Here is a 23568-nt window from a genome sequence, read left to right as displayed (position 1 = left end):
CACTAAACATGATTCAAGGAAAGCACAGAGAGTCTTGGAAGAACCATCATACTTGTCCACTACTCCTCCCAATAATACGCTTTCTTTAGTTGCAGAGTCACGTGACAAAACTAGCTGTTTTAATGCAGCATTCTCAGCCTTAAGGTTCTGTACCTCCGTGGTTAGTTCCTGCATGCCTCGCATGAGGTCTTGAACAGCGGCTTCCATCTCTGTATCTGTATCGTGTTTAAGGCATCTCAATCTTCTGTCACAAGTCTCTCCCCTTCTCACCTGCTTTTGTTGTTTGCTTGCGACCTTCTGTGATGTCTTCTTTCTCACGGTCCGGGATTTGTACAAACCCGAACGCTGGTCCTCGGATTCCAGCGTGAGGTTCGCTATCCACCTTCCAGGAGCATTCAGAAGTCCAGGGTGGATACCAGGAAGGAATTAAGTTTGCACTCGGAAGCACGGAACGCTGTGACCCGAGCACGGAAGAAAATCCAGGAAGATCAGAGGTAAGGTAGAGGAATGGGAGGAAGGACGGGGGATTCAAGGAACTGGGAACCAGGAATCAAAAGAGAGCCCCCAGCGAACTCCGGCAACACACGTCTGACTACAGCAAGTAGTAGCGCTGAGACGTGCAGAGCCGCGGGGGTGTGTCTGTTTTGTAGATCATGCAGCGTGGAGCATAGAGACTGGCCAGGAGCATTCCGTTTCGGGCGGCCATGTTGGAAGGATCACTGTATTCAATCCCCTCTGGGTCAGGGACCAGGAGGTCCAGAAGGGACGCAGACGACTGTTCATGACAGGCAGAATCCCGAACTTTTCAGTTTTTAGTACAATACAGGGCTTCAGTATGCTAGAGTGTGCATTTTTACAATCATATAGAAGACAGAAAACCAGAAGAAAGGAAGCAAAATGTTTGCCCTGTGTGATATATGCTCCCTGCTGATTTTGCATTTTGCTGTTAGCATACTGCTGATTTAACACTATGCTATGCCCCCCCACCTCGCTGAACTGGTGTTGTGATGTCCCTGTGTATGCGTTCTTTTTGATATTTTTCACCGCTGATTGGCACTGTGTGATATATGTGCCCTGCTGATTTGTGCTGTTATTTTCCACCTGCTGATTTATATTGTGTGATATTTGATCCCTGTTGATTTGTGTTTCCTGATAATTGGTCCCTGTTCATTTCCAATGTGTGATCCATATTTGCACTAGACAGGATTCTGGCAATTTCCTTTGCAGTATAATTAATACGGAAGACAACTCACCCAACATGTGTCCTCACTGTGCAAGAGTTTGCATGTTTTACATGTATATAGGAAACAAAAAAACTGAAGAAAGGATGACTAATACTGTCCTTTTTTCACTGTGCACTGTGTGGTACTGCTTGCTGCTGTTTTTGCATTGTGATATTAGAACGCCTCTGATTGTGTACTGTGTTACGTTTCCTCCCTGCTGATGTTGCTTTGTTATGTTGACATCCTGCTCACTGCTCTGTTTGATATTTTCCCCTCCTGTTTCGTACTGTATGGTAGATGTTCCCTACCGATGTGTACTTTGTTAATTGCTTCTTGCTGATTTGCGCTGTGTAATAATTGGTCCCTTGTGGGGCCAGATTACAGAAACTTTGCACCGGTGCAGGTGCAAAGTTGCACAGTATTTCACTAGGGCGAAGTTTGCCCTATTTTTAAATACATTGGCACACACTAGAAAACTATTACACTGTGACAAGCGCAGTTTGGCATATTAAAAGCACTAGGGCAAAAATTGCCCTAGTGCAAAACAGATACATTTCTGATGCATTTTTGCATCAGCGCAAAGTTTGCACTAGGGCAAACTTTACCCAGGTACAAAAATGCAGTAGAAATGCACCTTTTTGCACTAGGGCAATTTTTGCCCTGGTGCTTTTAATATGCCAAACTGCCCTTGTCATGGTGCAGTACATTTCTAGTGTGTGGCATTGTTTAAAAAAATCAGGCAAACTTTGCCCTAGTGCTAATACCGTGCAACTTTGCACTTGTAATCTGGCCCCTGATGTGTATTGTTTGGCATTTGAGCTCTGTTAATTTTCCTTCTGTTTTTTGCACAGAAGTAGATTTTCCCAGTGTTATATTTTCTCCCTGCTGAAATTCCCTCTGTCGTGTTTGCTTGCTGCTGTTTCATGGTTAGGGTTGCACTCTAGTGATGGTTTTACCGTGTACGGCACACCCCGTCTTTCTTAGAGTGTATGGTATGTTTTCATTGGTGATTTGCTCTATTTGATTTCAACTCCCTTCTCAATTTGCATCGTGGTGTTTACACCCTGTTAACACCCTGCTGATTCTGCATTTGTGTGATGTTTTCACCGTGTTGATTTTGTGTTGATATGTTAATGAACTGCTGATTTGTAATTTGTGACATTTGCTCCTTTTTAATTGGTTCTCTTTTGTGTTTGATCCTTCCTGATTTGCTCAGGGTTATAATTTTTAGTGCGATGCAAAGTGACTTTGCACCACTGTGTGAATGAGTGACAACTCATTCACAGTGTCCCTCAAGGCTCAGTCCTTGGTCCTTTTATTTTCTCTCTTTATACCTCTCCCCTGGCTGAAGTTATCTATTCTTCTGGGCTCTCCCATCACTTTTATGCGATGATACTAAACACTTTCCCTTTCTCTTATTTTCCTCATTTTCCACTGATATTCATGCTCAACTTTCTGCTGGTCTTCTAGCCATCCAATCTTGGATGTAAACACATGTCCTGTCTTTTAAAACCACTAAAACTGAGGTACCTTTCTTTCCAGCAAATACTACTCCCTCTCCTCTCCCTCCTTCCTTTGTTTCCTTCCCTCCTTCTCAGCTCTCTATTTCCCTTAAGGCTCGTAATACAGGTCTGTACTTTGACTCAGAGCTTTCCTTTAAACACCACATTTCATTATCTGCATGTGCTTATTATTTCCATCTTTATAATATCTGGAAAGCTCGCCAATTTCTAACTCTTAATGCCACTAAGCTCTTGCTTTCATCTTTAATTTGTTCTTGCCTTTTTTATTGTTCTTCTGCTCTCTTTTGTCACCCACTTACTCATCTGGCTCCTGTTAAATCTATTTTTAATGCCTCTACCCTTGGCTGGCATTCTTTCCAATCCCACCTTAAATTTAACTTCTAATGCTTAGTTTTTAAATCTCTTCATGGTCTCATTCCTGATTATCTTTCTTCTCTGGTCTTATTCTATATCCTCACTCGCACTCTTCGCTCCTCCTCTCAATTTTGTCTTGTCACTCCACATCCCCCTTGTGCGCATTCACATTTCCCTTCTTTTTCCCTGCTCACTCCCCTTCACTGGAACGCTCTTCCCCTTTCCCGTCGCTCTATCAAAGTGCTTTCTTTGTTCTGGGACTCTCTTAAGTTCCACTTACTTCACTCTGGTTAAATGGTTGTTAAAGTTTTTATCATGTCTCATTTTATGTACTGCCTGATTCTATTTACAACGCTTTAGAGTAAAGCGCTCTATGAAATTCAAATAAAATACAAATAAAATGCAAACACAGGCACTGATATTGTTTATTCGACAATAATGAATACTGTGAGTTCTGACAGTAAGAAAATGACTTGCCACCTAATCTGGGTCCCCTGATTTTGGCATAAGAAGCTAGGTAGCTTGTGCTTGAGCTTTATTGTCTAGTTGGGTGATTAAACTGTTACATAAAAGGTATTTGAACAAAAATGAAGGTCAGCCAGCGCAGTGGGTCGACATTTCTTGAGCATCAAAAGTAAACTAGTGGCAGCATTTCAACTCTCTGCATCCGAGCAATGCACTTCTCTGGGAGGCCGAGTTATTTCATATGGCCGTAGTTAAGACATGATGATACTCAAGTGTTTTGACCATGACTTTATGAGGAAAGGATGAAAGTAAAACTAAAGAATAGTTTTGAAAAACTACTGATTGCATGCACGGAACTTCCAACAATAGCCATGCCATTTCTACTTTATGAAACCCAGAGGCATTGCTGGGAGGTCTGGGGGGGGCGCTGAGGGGGCTATAGGTATGTGTCTTTTGGCTGAAGCCCGGGATAGAAGCTCAGGGGCTAAAACAAAAAGGCTAGTGAAAGTGCTCACTCCCCACATTACCAATATAAACTCAGAACAAAGACACATCCCAGTAGGGAATGAGACCAGGAGAACAGATTGCGAGGTTGCAAAAGATTTATACAAAATTCGGCATCCAGAGAACTCTGCTGCCCTGTGAGCGCTCTGGCAAACATTACATTTACAATGGATTATAAAGCAAAATAGCATCAACAGAGATGTCAACTATAGGGGTTACAAGTTACAATATGATTGGCTGCAAAGCGACGGTGTTGCTCCGTCAGGATTGGCTGCTTCGTTGGTGGGAGAGTGAGCCTCACGTGGTTCAGCTGGACGTGTCAGGGTGGGGTGAGTGTCGGCTCACATTGGAGATGCGGATGACACTAGCTAAGCTGATATTTACCCTTATTCTAAACATTAAGAAACAATGACCATTCATATACCTTTGAGTACATTTTACAAAACTTATAAATTGTGTACACGTGATTACATCATCTTTCATTGGGGTCTTCATGAGGTGAAGGGTTTGGGGCTCTTGTCCTCCGCGATAACCTGGGGACTGGGTTGATCTGGCACATCAAGGCGGGAGGGGAGTGGAGTGACACGTTAGTTTTATGACAGAATATACAACGACAGGGATCTGGGTTTAGTGGGGGCACTCTGTGGTGGGCTGCACAGCAGGGTCACACTTCTGGTACATCAAGAGAATACCTTAGGATGGCACAGGGTTGCACAAGCAGTCATTTTCCAACAGCGGGGGTGAGAGGGCATGGGCAAGTTTGTGGAGATGGATGAGCTACAAGTCATGGCTCAAGCCGGTTCACACACAGGACAGTGATTTCAGAGGAAGAGTGAGAAGATACATAATATTGTTTGTTTGAATTATCCCCGGCACATCCGTGAGAAAGGGATTTGTGAAGCTTCAGACAGAGAAAGAAAAGGTGGGGGCCATGAGTGCTTGCCATGGGCAGCGCTGGAGAAGTGAGAGGAGGCTTTCGTAGTATCGGATTGCGGCCTAGTCCAGAGATGGAGCCGAGGGCACACAAAATGGAAGCCAAGTGTATCCCGCAATAGCCCCACCTATGCATTTGCTGATGCTTCTGCCCTTGTGACAGCATAAGGGCAACGGAGGGGTCCCCCGCTATTGCATAAGCAAGTGGTCCATCTCACATAGAATGTATGGGGAGGCCCAAACGGCCCCTCACTACCTTACATTCCCTCCTTTCGTTACATCTAAAGTAACAAACTAACATTTATTATTATTTGCATTCTGATAGTACTCCGCTTCCTGTACTGCTTCATCCCAGGCTGGGGTCCCTTTTATGGGCATCCATGCTCTGCAGACACTCCGTAAACTTTGAGCCCTTCTAGCATATTCCTCAGGGGTGCATGTCATATATATTCCCCCATCCCCATCCAAGTCCACCCACACCTCTTTGTACCACTGCAATTCTCGGGGTTCTTTGATTGTGGTGTGATATAAGTTATCCACCCTGTCCCCTGGGTAGTGGTGCACAGCTGTCATGCGATACTTATTTGGACCACACTGTCTTGTTTGGATCTGAGCATCTTTCGTTGTTTGTACCCTTATCGGTTGGCCCATTGTCACCATCATCATTGCGGAACTAGGCATTGATTTTGCACAACATTGAACGCCTACCTGACACACACAGAAAAACAGAGGCAGAAAAGCGATGAGCGGGATCAAACATTTTCATCATTATACTGAACCAGGAAGGTATCCAATTGTAAATCTCATTGAACCAGTTGCTTGGGTCGATGCCTCCTTCTTTCTTCATTCTTTCACCCAAGTTATGCACTGCCAATATCACGTGTGACAAGGTGGCATTAGCCGTGTCTGCAGAGGGTACGAATGTGCAGCAGGCACTCCCTATTTTTCAGAAAACACCGCCGTCCATTGCTGTGAGTAGGTCTAGGACGTACTGGTTTTGCATGGTCATCACCCGCAGGGCGCACAGTTCCACTTTGATCACGTTGAATCCTTTTTCTGTGTCGTTGGCCAGTTGGATCAGCTCCCAATGCAGCCATTTGGTGTTCGCCTTCGCCTGCAGTCCTGGCACTAGGAGGGAGGCAAAGAATGTTTTGGCAGAATTTAAAAGGTTGTACTGGTCAGGAATCTCTGCCAGGAGTTCTTAAGATTTGCTGGAAATAGAGTTGGATGACCTACATTTGCGGAACACTCTGTCTTGTAGCTCGTCTTCAGGCAGAATGTCATATGTGGCGGGCTCTTTTGTTGCTGGCTAGGGTGCTGTCGATACTTCAGCTGATTCCTTTCCCCCTCAGACATGGCTTTCCGTGATCAACATCAGGGCCGAATGCAGTATGGCCAAGGCGTTGGTACCCCTCCATGATGGCGGGAGATGCAGGTACGCTTGTTTGCCACACACCCAGTAAATGTCCATTAGAGCTGCTGTTCCTTTTTTCATGGCTGGGATGATGATTGTTTTGTTACAACGTTTGTTGGTGCCCATCTGTACTTTTCCTTCGCCGTGAAAACAAAGTTCGTACTCGATTTCTTTTTGTATCTTGATTGGTTTCTCCAGAGCCGTCACCCACGTTAGTTTGGCGATATGCTGAGACCATATTGGAGTGCATGTCTCTTCGACCCATTGAAAGTTCTCTTCAGTGAGACCTCACAGTGCTTCAGCTTTACACGTGACTGTCTCTTTGTGCCATTTATGTTCTGTGAACATTGTCCCTTTGAGAAAAAACATGCTTCGTTAGTGCATATGACTCCTTATGGTCTGCTAGTGCAGGTTTTCTCGTTCTGCAACATTTGTATTGTAACTGTGTGTGACTGGAAGGTACTTCTAATCCTACACAATATTAGATGAATTAAACACTGGGCATCTGACATGGGTATTTCTTGGGGTATGAGAACCTTGGGCGTGCCTGAGGCATGAGGGATAAGAGAGCAAACGTAACAGCTCTCATTTGTTGCTTGTTTGACTGTGGCACTCATAACTGAGTACCATTTATCAGAGTGATCCGGGTGGCGGGGGTCTTCAATTTCAGCTAATCCAAGACCATGGTAGGCATCATAACCTTTCTCTCCCACCACCCCCATTTTCCGTCTTTTACTCCTGCCTTGACCATTGTGTTACAGTTTCACCTTTTGGTACCTTATGGGAAAAATATGTGTCCGCATGTCATCATTCTGTTCGCTTTCACCTTGCCAGGACTGTGACTTTGGGTAACCTTGGGTGGTTGGGGCATTGGGCTTAAAGTGCATGTGATCACCATTAGAGGTAAGTTCTTCGGTTGTATATGTGTTTGTGTATGGCAATTCATAAATACCGAACAGGGAATAATCACCATTATGGCCATTGGTTTCATCATCAACATCATAACCCATAGGAGCATATGTATAAATGGGGGTTTTGACAGTTTGGTTTTTGTGCAGAGTGGTTAAATTAGCATTCAGGGAGGCATTGTGTGCCCAAATAGTTTTAACCCCAGGCCATATGATGCTTGACCCTTCTTGTATTAAATGTACGCCACCCACCTCTTTTATATCACTCAATATAAATGACACACTCCAGTACAGTCCAAGGCAAAATAATATAACAGAAAAAAACAATTACTAAAAAATAAAGGCCACAATCTCAATTGTAATTTCTGTTACTACTAACATCTACCCTATCACTATCTAAATTTGAGTCGTTTTTAGCGAGGGCACTCCTTTCCGTCATATTTCCACCTGAAGGGACGATATAAAAGTGTTAAGGACATAGAAAAACATATTTATATTATTTGTTATTCCTCTCTAATTTCATAACATCACAACCATTATTGATGCATCATATACAGTGAACATACATAAAGACCAGGGGAGTGCTATTCTTCAAGGAGAAAGTACCTATACTAGGGCATCACGATACCATACCAGAGGTAGGAGACGAACGAGTGGGATGGAGGATGGTGAGCACTGGGATGCATAGTGGGCTGGTTAGTGTTATTTGGGAGGAAACAATCAACGAAAGGGTAAGACGGAAAAGCAAGCAGAGAGACAGAGAGAGAGAGAGATAGAGAGAGAGAGCGAGCACATTCCATTTATATTAAACATCACTTATAGTCATGTTTAATTACTTCTCATAATATTTTCCCAGTTTATATTTTTCTTTTGTATTTTCCATTCTGTGATCTTTATTTTACCTCTAAGGAGTAGCAACTTCCTGACTCTGTTGTTGGTCACTCTGGGGTGTTGTACTTTCATGTGCCTTTCTTAAATCTGAAAGACGCACTCAGTACTTTAATTCCCAAACTTTTACTGTGGAGTATGTGCAACAGATTACCTCTTAAAGGCTATGAAATCATGGGGAGTTCCATCTCCACACGAAGCTGCATACATATACAGTTTCACCAGGCATTTATTGGTCTTTGGGGCTGTCTTGTGCAGGTGTGTTTGTATCAGTTGCATTGTCTTGACTAAAAGGAGGTGCTATTTGTTTTGCTATACTCCTTACAGCCTGTGTCAATTGGGTGAGATATTCCTTGAATTCATCCCCTAGCACTGTGGCAGCTCTATGAGCATCTGATGTTCTTCTTACTAGAGGTAGAGGCGTATGAATGCACCTTCCCGTCACTATTTCGTGTGGGCTCAAATGGTGGTCCTTACTTGGCTGTGTTCTGAGTTGGAACAGTGCTAGAGGCAAGCAATACACACAGTTTTTCTTAAGAGTGTTTCACATTTTGGACAATTTACTTTTGAGGAGGCTGTTGATTTTTTCCACCTACCTGTTAGCCTGCGGTGATAAATCGAACAAAGCTTATGTTTTACTCCTAACAATGTTATCACTTCTTTAAAAAGGTCATTCACAAAGTGTGTGCCATTATCTGAGAGGATCACGTCACAAATTCCCCACCTGGAGAATATTTCCATCACCAAAAACATAGCCGTGCACTTGGCATCTGGGTGCGCGCAAGGTCCTGCTTCCACTCAATGTGATAAGGGGCGCACTATTACTATGAGATATCTTGCCCTGTTACATCTTTTTCCCATGTCAGCATAATCTATATGTAGTTTCTCGAAATGGGTCTAATGGGCATGGCAGTGTTCCAGCTGAACTGTAGGTCTGACATGTTGTACATTCTAACATTAATTTTGTCAAGTGTAAATTGAGGATGCACCACTCTTCCTGAATGTCTGCTGAAATATGTTGCTTTTCAACGTGTGTTGGGAAATTGAGTTGTTGAAATGCCACATGCAACAATTCTATGGGCATCACTACTTTGCTTGTCATCTCTTGATGCCATATCAAATTGGTAGGTGATTGTTTGCACCCTCTTTTCTCCCATAGCTCCTTCTCTTCAGGTGGTGCCCGCCTTTGCAACTCTATTATTTGTAATAAAGGCATAGAGTTGTACCCTTCTTCTTTGTCATCTGGTGTTGGGGTGTTTACTATGCATTCTATTGCTGGAGGGATGTTAAAATATGCTGCTTCTTTCACAGCGGTGTCTGCTGCCGCATTCCCGAGTGAGATTGCATCTGTGTTGTTGGTATGTGCCTGGCATTTCACTAAGGCCACTACTGACGGTTCTGCAAGTGCCTCAATTAGGTCATTCAATAGTGTTGCATGTTGTATGGGGGACCTGTCTGCTCTCCTGAATCCTCTTCGTTACCATTGGGACAAGCCCAAATGTACCATTGTTGTCACATGTACAGAGTCTGAGTAAATCGTTACTGCGTATCCTTTGGCTGTATGCAATGCTTCAATTAATGCAATCAATTCTACTGCTTGTGCTGAGAAATGTGATGGAAGGCATTTCTGCACTATTACTTCATATTTTTCCCCTTCTATCCTTACCACAGCTGCCCCTAAATGTGTTTCCCCTGTTTCACAATCAATAGATGCTGACCCATCTACAAAGTATATTTCTGCCTCCTCTTCATCCCCTTTATATGTAGCACAATTGTGTGCTTGAATGTCTTCTACTGTGCAGGGCTCTGTGAGGAATATGGCAGGGTTTACAGTTTTGCATCTGACAACATGCACGTTTGGGCTTGATATTATTAATTTGTGTGCAGTTGCTCTTTGTGTGGTAAGTGTGGATTTTGACCTTTCTAGTATGACAAACAGTGAGTGTTCAGCGTACAATGTGCCAGAGCAGCCCATCACTATGGTGGCACTTTTCTCTATCGTGAAGGCAGCAGCTGTGAGAGCTTGTTCACATGCAAAGTGTCCTTGCATTGCTGAATCTAAGGTGCTGCTGTAATAGGCTAGTGGCTTGTGGCCCAGTGATGTTTTCTGTGTAAGTACTGCTGTCATTAGTATTCCATTGCAGTGTGAAAAGAGATAGAAATCCCGACCTTAATCAAGGTTTGCTAAAACAGGTGCGTGTGTGATGAAGTCCTGTAATTTGAAATATTGTGTCATCATTTCTTGTCTCCATTTGATAGGGGCACTGTTCTTTTGTGCTTCTTTTAGTCCTTGGAGGAGGGGGCATGTGTATGCGGCGTAGTCTAATATCCATGCACGGCAATAATTACATATCCCTTCACCGTTTTGGGTATCACTGTGTGGCGGATTGCTGCTGCTCTATCTGGTATAATCCTTTCGGCATCTTTCGAAATCAACTGTCCCAGATATAATACCTCTGCTAGTCAATATTTGAGTTTGTCCTTATCCACCTTGTACCCTTTTGCCGCTAGTAAGTTTAGCAAAGTTATTGAGTCTGTTCTACATTGCTCTTCACTTTCACTGCAAATAAGAATATTGTCCATGTACTGAATTATTGTGCTCTTTACATCGACATTACCAAGGTCTTCATGCAAAATCCTGTTAAATATGCTCAGACTCTCACAATACCCTTGCGGTAACCTGCAATGCTCATATACTCTTCCCCACAAGGTAAATGCAGTTAGATATTGGCAGTTAGGGTCGAGTGGCACTGAGAAAAAAGCATTTTTCAAATCCACAACTGTAAAACATGTGGCTTCTTTTGGAATGCTGCACAAGATGGATTTGGGTATGGCACTAAAGGGGACTCTTTATGTATGACATTGAGTGGGCGGAGATCCTGAATCATCCTCCATACCCCACCCCTTGCCTTTTTTATAGGATAGATCGCCGTATTGCATGGTGAAGTTGATGGCACAATTATACCTTGTTGTAGTAGTGCATCTACTGTTTATTTTATTCCTTCTTCTGCTTCTCTGGAAAGTGGGTATTGTTTTACTCTAGGCGACACTGCCCTGGTTTAAGCATTATCTTTATGGGCATACCCCCTTGTAAGAGTCCTACATCATGGGGCCCTGTAGTCCATAATTCTGGTGGTAATTTCTCCATGTCTGAACGAATATAGAAGGTGGTGCACTGACACTGGCCAGGAGGGGGTGTGTATTTCTCTGTGCTGAATCATTATGTCACATGGTACGCTTATTTCCATAATTATTTCCCCATCAGTGTCACTGTCCGTAAACAACTCTTCGTCTGTTAAATCTCGCAGAGCTATGTTTGGGTCCATACATAACACTGTTCTCCACTCGCGTCCGTGCATGTCCAGTCCTATTGCCACAATACGTTTACTCGAAACCTGTACCCCTTCTAAGTCAATTGAGAGAAGTGTGCCTGGGTACAATGTCTTGGTTTGCAACAGGGCGGAACACAAAATCTGATTGTACCCTCCATTAATTTTGTGTTATCTCCTGTACCACTCTAGCGAGAACTTGTAGTCCATAAATGAACAAGTCAACATTTATGGGCACCCCCTTACTGAAACTTCATTTGTCATGGTACTGATCATTAGCATTGCTCTTACAGGACACACCCCTGGGGTGGCGCGTACTATTCCCCTTTCTGTGAAGGAAATGGTCATATTCAACTTACTTAGGAGATCCCTTCCCAGCAAATGTATAGGTGAGTCCTCATGATACTGCAGGGGTGTTCACACTGTCTTCCCCCCTACCGTTATGTCCAAATATGTTCTCCAAGGAACTTTTAAAATAGCCCCAGAAAACCCCCACATTTCCAAATGTTTCCCTGAATCGGGAACCGGCCTTCCATGAGGCACGATTTTTCCGTACCCGAGTCCACCATGAAGATGACTGTTTGTTGACTATCTACGCACCCACCAGTGGTTCCTCTTCTGCACGTAGGGTAGTTGATACGACTGGATATGCAAGTGCTTTTTGTGGGCTGTCCTAATCTGGATATGTGTTTGTTCCTAGGACGGAAAACACGTTATCCGCAAACACGTCTGTACCACGTTAATGGTGCCGGTGTGCCGTTTGTAGTTGTAGCGAAAATGTTGATTTGTGTATTTCCCATCGGGTTTAGGTGCACTATTTGGGGTTGCACACCTTGCTGTTGAGCTTGTGGTCTGGGCTGTATTGATTGTGTTCCCTGCGGGTAATCATTAGAATACAGCTCTGGTGGTCTGCTACCTCCTATTGGTAACCCATGTGGGTGGCCAAATTGCTGTTCGTTTCCCATGGGAGGGGGTCCTTGAGAGTATATCGTAGGTTGCATTTGACATTCTCTGGAAAAGTGTCCCCACCTCCCGCAATTCCAACATGACCCTTGGCTCCCTGCCCGCTTTCCTTGTCCTCCAAACCCTCTATTTCCTTGACTTCCAAATCCTCCTCTCTGTCCCCGATACCCACCTCGTCCTCTGGCAGGTCTGCCCTGCCACTGGGGCCTTCGTACTGCTCCTCTCTGGCCCATTGCTCCTGTCCATTTGCAGACCAGGTGGCTGCCATCCTTGCTGGTGTATTCCCTGACCCCTCCTCCACTCCTTCCAGTCTCTCTGCGGACAGGGCTGCGCTAATCACAGCGACCTTCATCAATTTATTCTGAACAAGCTTTGCTTCATCTGCCAACCTCCTCTGTGCTATTTCTTTTTCCCTCTCTTTGATCCTCCTACAATGATGTACTATGATCCTCTGAATCTCGGGCCAGCCTTTGGCTTCTATCCCAGCTATTTTATCCAAGGCCTTCTGTACCTCCTTCGGGAGCTCTCTCTTGATGATAAAATAAAACAGGGTGTCTGTATTGGTCCCAAGCCGTGCCCGTTTCTGATCTCTACAGGTCCTGCACCCGAAGAATTAATTGTGCAGCCTCTTCCTCTTCTCCCATAGTACTTTGCATTACTAAATGTAAGTCTGGAGTATCTGCAAATGTTCTCCACAATGCATCCCACACGTGTACCCTTACATTATTAAACAATGACCCATCATGGCGGTCACAATTTATTGTTACTCACAGAAAAAATGCCTTCACCCACACCCCGTCAGCTTGATCTCCCACTGCGGACACTAGCAAGCTTTTTACGTCCCCTATAGCCAAGGGAACTCCTGTTGTATTATTTCAAACGCGTGTATCCACTTCCCCGCCCCACCCGAAAGTGGAGGGAGGAGTTTCAACAGGTTGTTTTTGTCCATCTGTGCCCATGGTATGTAATGGGGCCTCCCTGCCCCTTTGTGTATAAGGGGCATTTGCAGTTTTGCTTTTCCTCCCTTTTTACTTACCATCACTCTCTTAGCTTTACTTAGTGACATGTTTCTTAACGTACATCTCAACATCCTTTGCCATCTCTCCAGCCCTCCCCCATCCTCATGGTCCTCTCATAATGGAAGCGATAGTCCTGCAGCTGCCGCCCTTTCTTCATACTCATCTAGATCACACCATACTTCATCAATCTCCCTATCTGAGTCTCCACCTCTATGTCCCTCCCCTGCCTAGATTTCTGCGTGTTCAGCCCGCACAATTCTTATCGGTTTGTCATTTAAGTGAAAGAAAATCTCTCCCGATTGCCACTCGTGTTCCTGCTCCTTAGGTGCGTTCCCTTGTGGTGGTGGCGAGGGTGTAGACCCACCTCCTATGCTAGGTGGGGGTGTCAGGTCCCTAGCTATGCTGGATGGTGCTTCTCCTCCCCCGGGCAACATCTGTCCCGTCTCACAAAGCTCTTAATCATGTCAATTCCATTTGTGTACAGGCAAGTTGTCATTTTAGATCTCCGGTGAGGTGTTCTAAATTTACTGGCGGGGCACTAGTGGGCCCATATAGGCCTCTGTGATCATAGGGTGGCGGGGCTGTAACTGCAGGGGGGGTCGGGCACTTTGCGCAGGCACATATGTCAGGTCACTGTACCACTGCAGCGGGCCTAGTTAACAGTGGGTAGAGCCTAGTGAGGTCATTTTCATTTCCCCCACTTTTATGGTGGGTTCCTCTGCTGTGACTCCCTGCGCCCCTGCTGGAACTGTCAGCGCTTCTAAAGATATTTCTTTTGTTGCGTCATTACTGGGGGGTGCATCTTCAAACATCCTCCATAAATGTAATATTTTGTGTCTGTTTTTGAGCTGTTTACCTCATAATTTTGCTAACAAGTGGGTGGGTACAAGATCTAGTACTCTTTTATCAAAGGACCCCTCTTCTCGCCAAATTTGTGATAATCCCTCTCCCTTTATTTCTGTAACCCAATGTTCATGATATTTTTGTATTTTTTCGCTGTGCAGAGGGAGGTGCAGAAAAATATGAGCTAACAGTTTATCTCCTCCCATGGCTCCCCTTCTCCATTCGTGTTTACTCAGGTACTTAATGTGTCACACAGTGCAGTTGGGAAGACCTAATTGCCCTGTTACCACCTTTTACCCCACGCTGGGGTGATTCACAAAGAAAAAAACTTTTACTTACACCTCTTCAGGAACGATAAAAATATACTTTCAATCAATACTCTTTACATGGACAACATTATTACACATATACTTTTGGACAAACACATTTGACTTTGACAACAATTAACATATAACATGTACTCTTCTCTGGTACTACTTGCACCTATTCCCTACTTTATGTAAATTCACCCTTAGTGTGTTTTCTCATTCACTACCCTTCCCCCCATTCCCCAGGCCTCTTTAGCTGTCTCCTACAAAAATTCTGCTTAGGCAGAAAAATAATATTCTAACTTACTACTCCGAGTCTACTCTATATATGAGACTCTTACGTTTTTAATTCCACTTATTCTCAGCACTGGTCAAGACAATTTTACGTGGCACCACCCTCTAGGAGCTAGGATCCTGTATTCCTTTTACTTCTGTATCCACAACCTAATGGCCATATAAAGGAAAGAAGAGAAAAAGCCTATCAGTTACACTCACACAGTCCCTAGGCCCAAAATCTGACTCCCCACTGTCCTTTTATCATTACCCTTACACAAACTACTTTGCAATGTTCCCCTCTTACAGAATCGTGCAACCGGTACTCCAGTGTGATCCAAGAGCCTCTGTTCACGGTCTATCCACAATTGGGGCCGCACCCCAACCAAGCCGCGACCCGCCTTGGCGAGCAATTGGGTATTTGCAAAGATGACGGGGACCCGTGGAACCTTTCGTTTTGTGTGCACACTGGTCAACCACGGAGGCGATGGTTTTCCTTGGGCGTCCCGGATCTCGTAGCATGGCACGGGGGCCTCTCTCTGTTCACCCTCCTTGATCACGTCACAGGGGTCACCAAAGGAAAGAGCTCACCCCTCATATTACCAATATAAACTCAGAATAAAGATAAATCCCAGTAGGGAATGAGACCAGGAGAACAGATTGCGAGGTTGCCAAGGATTTATATAAAATTTGGCATCCAAGGAACTCTGCTGCCCTGTGAGCGCTCTGACAAACATTACATTTACAATGGATTATAAAGCAAAATAGCGTCAGCAGTGATGTCAACTATAGGGGTTACAAGTTACAATATGATTGGCTGCAAAGCAACGATGCATAGGGGCCTGTAGGTATTGCTCTGTCAGGATTGGCTGCTTCGTTAGCCGGAGGGTGAGCCGCATGTGGTTCAGCTGGACGTGTCCGAGTGGGGTGAGTATAGGATCACGTTGGAGATGCGTTTAACACTAGCTAAGCTGGCATGAACCCTTATTCTAAACATGTAATAAACAATGACCATTAATATACCTTTGAGTAAATCTTAAAAAACGTATAAATTGTGTACACGTGATTACATTATCTTTCAATCCGGTCTTCATGAGGTGAAGGGTTTGGGGGTCTTGTCTCCCGCGATAACCTGGGGACTGGGTTGGTCTGGCACATCAAGGCGGGAGGGCAGTGCAGTGATATGTTAAGGATTTCAATCAGGCCATACACCCTGGTCACAGCCTAGTATGCAGCGCACAAATGAAACACTTATTTTATTATGTCTATAGGTTCAATATTCTGAGTGATATACCATTCATATCACACCCTTTCTCAAAATACCCCCAGGACACAATGGACCAGGAATCAGGCGGGTTGGTAAAGGTATTTTTTTTTATTTATTTAAAAATCAAATCAAAACATATTCTTTTAATAGGGAGCAGCAATCACCAATGTGGTGACAATGACAGATAGGTAGGTATGTAAGGCAGTTAAATTCACTTTTAGCAACACAGAATACAAAACACAGAGAAAAGAACAGTTTTGACTTGTTTGAAAGATAGCACTTGAGCTAAGATTTCCCCCTTCAATATTCCTCAACCCACCCATAAGCAATTCTAAACAGATGTAAGGAAGCAGCAGGTATTCAGGAATAGAGAATAGAAAATATAATTCAAATCTAGCCTTCCCTCTCCAAACAAGGGAGAAAAACGGATTTGAATCTTACACTTTTAAAATGACTTTCGGAAATGTCTTAGCAAAACAATGTAAAGTGTGTAGAAATCCTTAATTCAGTATAAATCTCAATGGGAGCAACATTGAAAGGATGCTAACAATCATAAGCTATAGTTTGAGCAAAAGCAAACACTTTGAATCTTAATGCAAGTTTGGAAATAATTTAAAACAGTTGTTGTGTTGGATGAAGCTACAGGTCTTATGTATAAGTCAGAGTTGAAATTAAGTCTCTAGCTATTAAACTGAGGAGATATGCAAGGTTGAATGAGAGGCGTTTTTAGAAAAATCAGGCAATGAAAACAGAAAAGAACTCAGTTTGTACAAGAACATATTTACTATTGTTTTACTCTCTGACTAGAGCATTCTGGCTAGAATACCAAGGAAGGACAAAGTAAGCTCTGGAGTTGATTCATGACTTCAACACCAAATCCCCAATATCCTCTCCTGGCAGAACTAGTGTGATCACACGAAGTAGGATGGATGGGTTAAGATTTACACAAGATGAAAATGACTAAAGCAATGGCGCTTAGCAATATAGAATAAAGACAGGATTGCAATAAGGATTCTGACAATGTGACAAGTTATTAAGGTAAGGATAGGATAGTTTAGAGATTGTGATGGAACAAAACAAGGTATGCTATGATTTTCTCTGCTTCCTATTAATACTTACAGTCCACTTTAATTCAAGATTTTGGACCGCCAATGGTTCTGGTTATCGCACGGATCGGTCTAACCAAGGACAGCAGGGCACATCTGGCGGGATAGGTCAGCTGGGCAGTTCTGGTCACTGGACTGCACACTGGACTGCGCTGGTTACTGGAGACGGGAGATCAGTGGGATGGTGAATTTGGAGCAGGCAAGCCTTTAGTAGTAGCAAGCTAGAATGTGGGCCTAGCTGAAAAAGAGTTCAGCAATGCTGAGGCCTTGGCTTTGTAATGAATTCAGGAATCGGGATCAAGGATGGAGAATTCAGGAACAGGGCACCACACAAAAAATCAGGATGAAGTCAGGAATCAGTGGGTTGTGTGCTGTGAGGTTCCCTTATTTATCATGCCAAATTACATCACTAAATTATATGACAGGGGCAGGCTTACAACCCACACCCATGATGCTATGATTGGGCAAGAACATAGTTTCCTCCTTGCTCTTTGCTGTTTGGATAACTGAAAAGGCAGTCAAGTTTTATGGTATTACTTTTACAATGTCTAGGAACTTCCCGTAGCTCCTAGAACCAAAATCAAATTTTCCCACGAATACATATTTATACAGTGATGACCTCTGAGAAAATCATATGCACCGGTTACATGTTTCGTGAGTCACATTTCAATCCAAATCTCCAGTCTATGGGACCTGGTTTAGGCTTTCTGCAACATTTTGGCAATTTTAACCATAAAAGATTTGGCCTAACATTTCCCCATTTTGTATACAGATGCGCATTTACCTCTGGGATATGTTTACAAAATGTAATGTGTGCAATTTCCATACTTTCCCCACAAAAGGTTATTCTTCACAACTTCTGTTCCTTATGCAGCGCAGGGTTCAATCACCTCTTCAAAGAAAGAGAATAAAATTAGAGTTAAAACTATCAATTTTCAGATTTCTCCTCATTCTTGTGGCAAAGTTAAATGGGTGTTTTTCCTTTGACTGAAGTTTCCTGCCTTTCACACTTAACAGCTGAAAGTCTTAGCCTGCTATTGTCTCAGCCTTAGGCAAAGACAAATGTCTGATGCACTGGGGAACCCCCATTGTCCTGGGATTCAAAGCCCCCATGCTGGCAATTACCATTTCCTACTTCAGAGGTTTATGAGGTGTCACCTTTCTCAGGGCTGGCACACTGGGATAGCGTTTTTTTTCTTTGACATAGTTTGCCATTCAGCCTGGGTTTTTGCTTTGATGTATACTTTTAAACCTTAACTTTTAAACATATAGAATGAAACAGTTTATATGTGTGTTTCTAACAGTAACAAATCCTTTTTACATTCTTGAATAATCAAGCCTTTCCACAATAATATACTTTTAAAATAGGCGATTTTGTTCTTCATTCAGGAAAAAGCACATTAAACTTCTTTCTTTTAAATTTGGTTTTCCTCTGCAGCAAATACACATTTTAGTGAGCTCTAGTCCTTCCCCTGAGTGCTGGAATGCTTTGCAGTTATGGATAAATGTATCAAGCATTTGTTTAGAGTCTTTTTCTGGACAGCTGATTCTTGATACTTGTTGCAAAGTTTTAGCCGTGTTTCCCCATGTTTATTTTCCTTTTCTTTCTCTTTTAATGCGTTCTACATTTTGAGTTAAAAATATGGTTTGTTCTAATGTTGGATCACCCCTCACTCCTAGCATCTCTTGTTTTACTCCTCTATTTGTGTGGATAATGATCTCACACTTTTTAGCTCACCCAAGGAAGCATTTCTAAAAAGGTTGCAAGGTATTGCTAGTTCCGTTAGGGCACTCAAATATGCTTCTACTGGCTCATCTATGCCTTGCCTGAGCTAGTAGAAATAGCATCTATTTACTTCTACATTCATGTTTTTTTAAATATTATTATACATATAATTGTCTCATCACTTTTTCACATTCATTTCTACCATCGCCTTCAATCAATGGTGGTAGTTTCCTATAGTTTCTAAGTCCTTCTGGTCCAAATGAGTGTAAAAATAAAGTTTTCATTTAGGCTGGTGTAAGCCAGTTGTAGGTCTATGGTGCTTATATAGTGCCCCAATATTCCTTCCAATTAGTTTGTGGTATAGGAGGTTCTGCTGTGGTTGCTAAGAATGTTTGGGGAGGTTGCATTGTTATATTTTGCATTTACCGTCTCTTTTCTCACCTTCTACACTTCTCACTTCTTCTTGTCTTTAATGCACCCTTATACTCCCAATTGTACACCCACTGTAGTTGTGGAAAGATCTGAAAACACACCTTGGGAAATATTTTGGAAATGTTCATTTAATCCAGGCAATCAGGTCAGATACCTTTTAACTCGATACAAGCCTCAGTAAATGTTATTCAAAAAAAGTATAAACCTTGGAATGAATTCGGGTCACACAGGCCCATCACTTTGACTAAATGGCTGGTTGAGATGATCCCAAACAAAACACATTTAAACATGTTTCCCTTCATGCCTTATAGATTTGCTTTTATGCATCATCCAGCTTTCTCTGTACTGCAATCTATGGATATTATGCTTGAAATTAGATGTCAACAAACTACTCCATTCCCAGACAAGGAAGGGGTGAAGCAATCCTGATGTACTCCCCACTTAAAGTGGAACACAACACGTCTTCGTGTTTGTATTCAATGAGTGCTGCAACCCTGTGCTTCAAGATACAGGTGTGTTTAACACTTTCCAAATCAAATGTTGTTTCCAGCTCCTACAAAGGAAATACCTGCATTTTTCAATCTACCATTAAATACTCCTTAAGAAAATATTTTGAAAATGACATAAGGCTATAACAATAATTTTGACTACATTTAAATGTCATACCAGGCATAAAATAATGTGTCTATGATTCCTTATTACATTACTGATTTTACAGAAAATGTCACTGTGTAACTGCTTATACTCATTTATAACAAAGATTTCCTAGTACAATTGAATTTATTTCAAGTCCCATGCACAATGTAAGCATGTTTATTGAAAAAGACTCATTCTACTATGGGTTTATGTAGTACACCAGAATGTGATAAAACCAAATAACCTCCTCTATGGTGACCTAGTTTCCAAGTTTGTGGTGAGATATATGGCAGGTCATCAGCAATCTGAGAGAACCACAGATATTACTCACAAATTACCCTGAAACATATCCAGTTTTGTGGTCAAATAAAGTGCCACAAACATCAGCTTGCAGAATAATCATAGACAGCAGATGCATAAGAAAACATAGCACATAACACCCTCTAACTCTACGTAACATGGGTGGTTCCAAAGCATGGTGAGACTACACAACCATGCCTGGTTCCCCTCTCAACCATCACAATATGACTACTAATTTTCACATCAGCATAGGGACCACAATAGACCTCCTGATTTCACCTGATAAACTGGGTCAGAAAACACATATGCTCATGTAAGATTTAGATTCACCAGCTGAAATCCCTTTTCCACAATGCCTTTTCCATGTCCAGGAAAGTTTTTTCAGAAGGAATCACTCGATCTACTGTGAACTCAATTGCCTCTATCAAAACATGTTTGATGTCTGTTAACAGAAGATGAGCAACATCTGATCAGGGTCTACATGGATACAGAATGCTTTTGTCTCAAAATTTGCAAAAAGGTGAATTCATATTTATTTTATTTTTTATTTTATTGTTTAAGTCTTGGACATAGCTCAGGGACATCATTTCACCAAAATGACAGCATAGCGGAAGTGACATCACATGCCCCTTGACCTCTGATGAAATCACAGAAAGTGATGTAATTTGACCACACCCCGAAGTGACATCACAGGAAGCGATGGAACATGACTGTTTACCTCTTGACAAAACTGGAAGTGGCATCACATAGCATTGTTTCTAAATACACTATGAAAAATATGATTACAATATTACTGTAACATGATATAGGTTTGTATCGGCATTTAAAAAAAAAACATGCTATAACTGCAACTTGCGAAAAGCAAAATACATAGTCCGAAACGGATGCTTATTCTACTCTAAATGCTTTTTGGAGGATTTGATCTGCATTGTAAATTTGAGGTGTTTAAGAAAAGACAAAATCAGTGACTCACCCCCTGAAGTGTGCCTTAAATAAACCTTTTTAATGAGTCTAGCAATTATTGTATGGAATTCCAGAAAGACAAATAGCTCAAATAGCCATATGGCATTGGCCACAGTCCAGGAGCTTCAATTTAAAAAAAGAAAAAGTGTTTTATTTGTTTTATTTTTAGGGGTAGCAAGGGAGACCACTGGGGTAGCAAGGGAGATGACAATGGTCACAAATGCGACCCATGGTGATCCCTAAATGTTGTCCCTGACCTAGCTCGAGAGCAGTGATTTGCGTTCTGTGTGGGCATTGGGATTATTACATGATCAGGTGCTGTTGAAACAGTCATGTTTTGAAAGATTTGAGATATTATAGAATTGGCAGGCCATTCTGAGTTGATACTGGGATTTTGTTCCAGAGGGTGGGTGCCTTATAATAGAAGGATTGTTCGTGGGTCCTCTTTTATCGGGCAGGTTGTGATTCGAGCATATGCTCCTTGCACTGCAAAAATTCAAAGGAAAAATGAAAATAAATGTTTCTGTACTGAGCTTCATGGCCACTTTTTAAGAGAATATCTAAAAGTTAATATCATTCATCTTGGCTTATTAGTACACACTGAACCTTGCCTTTTCCTGGAAGGCCAAGAATAGTCACCTAATGCAGCCGTGACTTGATGGTGCTTGCCATCACTGCTGCCCAACGCATCAATCTGAAACTCCAAAAAGAACTTACAGAGTCCAAGAAAAAGTTCCTGGACAACTCCACTATCACTAAGGCATGTGAAACATTGGCTGAAATAAACAGACAGTTTGAAGACTTCAGAACTGCAAATATAAGCAAAAAAATGATAAACTGGCTTAAGACATACAAGATTGTAAGGCACAGGTGCTATATCTCTAAATGCCTGAAAATTACTCAGAGACTTGTAATTGGAATAGAGAAGAACGCTAAACTACCAGAGGACATGGACATGGGGAACCTTTTCAGACATCTTAAGCAGCGACTCTGCCCCAAAGAGAATATATACATTTGAGGAGCCCTTCAGCTGAGTCCTTTTTAGGCAGAGGGATCCAGAGAGGACATTTCAGAAACTCCCAATATATAGAATTCCCCAACCAGGTCTCACTGGGCATCTTCAAAACATGCCAGAGAGGATACCATTGACAATGGGACAACAAGAAAAAGTAGTTTTTAACCCCTCTAAACATAATCTTGCTGCTACTGACCTTTTAGTTCTTCAGAAAGGGCTATAATTTGGACCCACAAACCCCATGCATTGGTTTACAATAGAAACCCCAGTGAGACAATTCTTGTGTAAAGTAAGACTCAAAGCTTTCTTTCAAGATGAACATGAGACGACAGATAGGGAGTACACAGTCCTCCCTCCAAAATTCATGTTCACGCCACAAGAGAATGTGCTTCCCAGTGAAATAATGATATTTGAAAAATGTTTTCAAATATCTCACTGCCCTTTCTAACAAGCATGCAACTTTGTAGCAATAGAGACTTCGTTATTAAGCCAGTTGTCAAGGGAGGGGGAATTGTTGTCATGAATAAAAAGCAATATGTGAAAATGCTTAGCAATCTCTTTATACCAAATGAAACCAACTACAGGAATCTCCTACTTCAGAAATTAGGCAATCTATTTCTGATGCCACACTGTACGCTCTTGAGAGAGACTGAATTTCTCGTAATGAGTATGACTTCCTCAATAGCAACTCACTAAAATGAATCTATGTACTTCCAGAGACTCATAAAAAACAGCACTACCCCATGTGATGACTCCTGCAGAGTCATCACAGAATCCCACCCTAATGTCTCATCCCATGTGGCCAGGGGAGGGTAGCAGATATCATATCTTTACCTTGGGGATGGTATTATGAGGGAGGATCACATGTGAGGGGAAGGCTGTTAAGGGAATGTGTTGACTCTGTCAGGAGAGACGAGGTATTGCTCCTCTACTAAGGAGAGAGTTTCCATAGAATCTGAATATATAATGCAAAGTTGTCACTGTGAGGTTTCACCTCCCAGACTTACCCAATGTGTCAAGTATGAGTACCCTTTGTGTAAACAGGAAAATGATGCATGTAAGAAGCAGGGAAATACTACCTCTTTTAGTAGTGATGATTCTACATTGTGTTCAGGTTATAGACCTAGAAGACAATCTGTACCTCCTTTACAATCTTCCCCTAAACATTAATTATAC

This window comes from Ambystoma mexicanum, chromosome 2p, assembly GCF_040938575.1.
Source record: "Ambystoma mexicanum isolate Mex_15411 chromosome 2p, UKY_AmexF1_1, whole genome shotgun sequence".
NCBI classification, from domain to species: domain Eukaryota; kingdom Metazoa; phylum Chordata; class Amphibia; order Caudata; family Ambystomatidae; genus Ambystoma; species Ambystoma mexicanum.
This window is presented reverse-complemented; position numbering follows the sequence as displayed.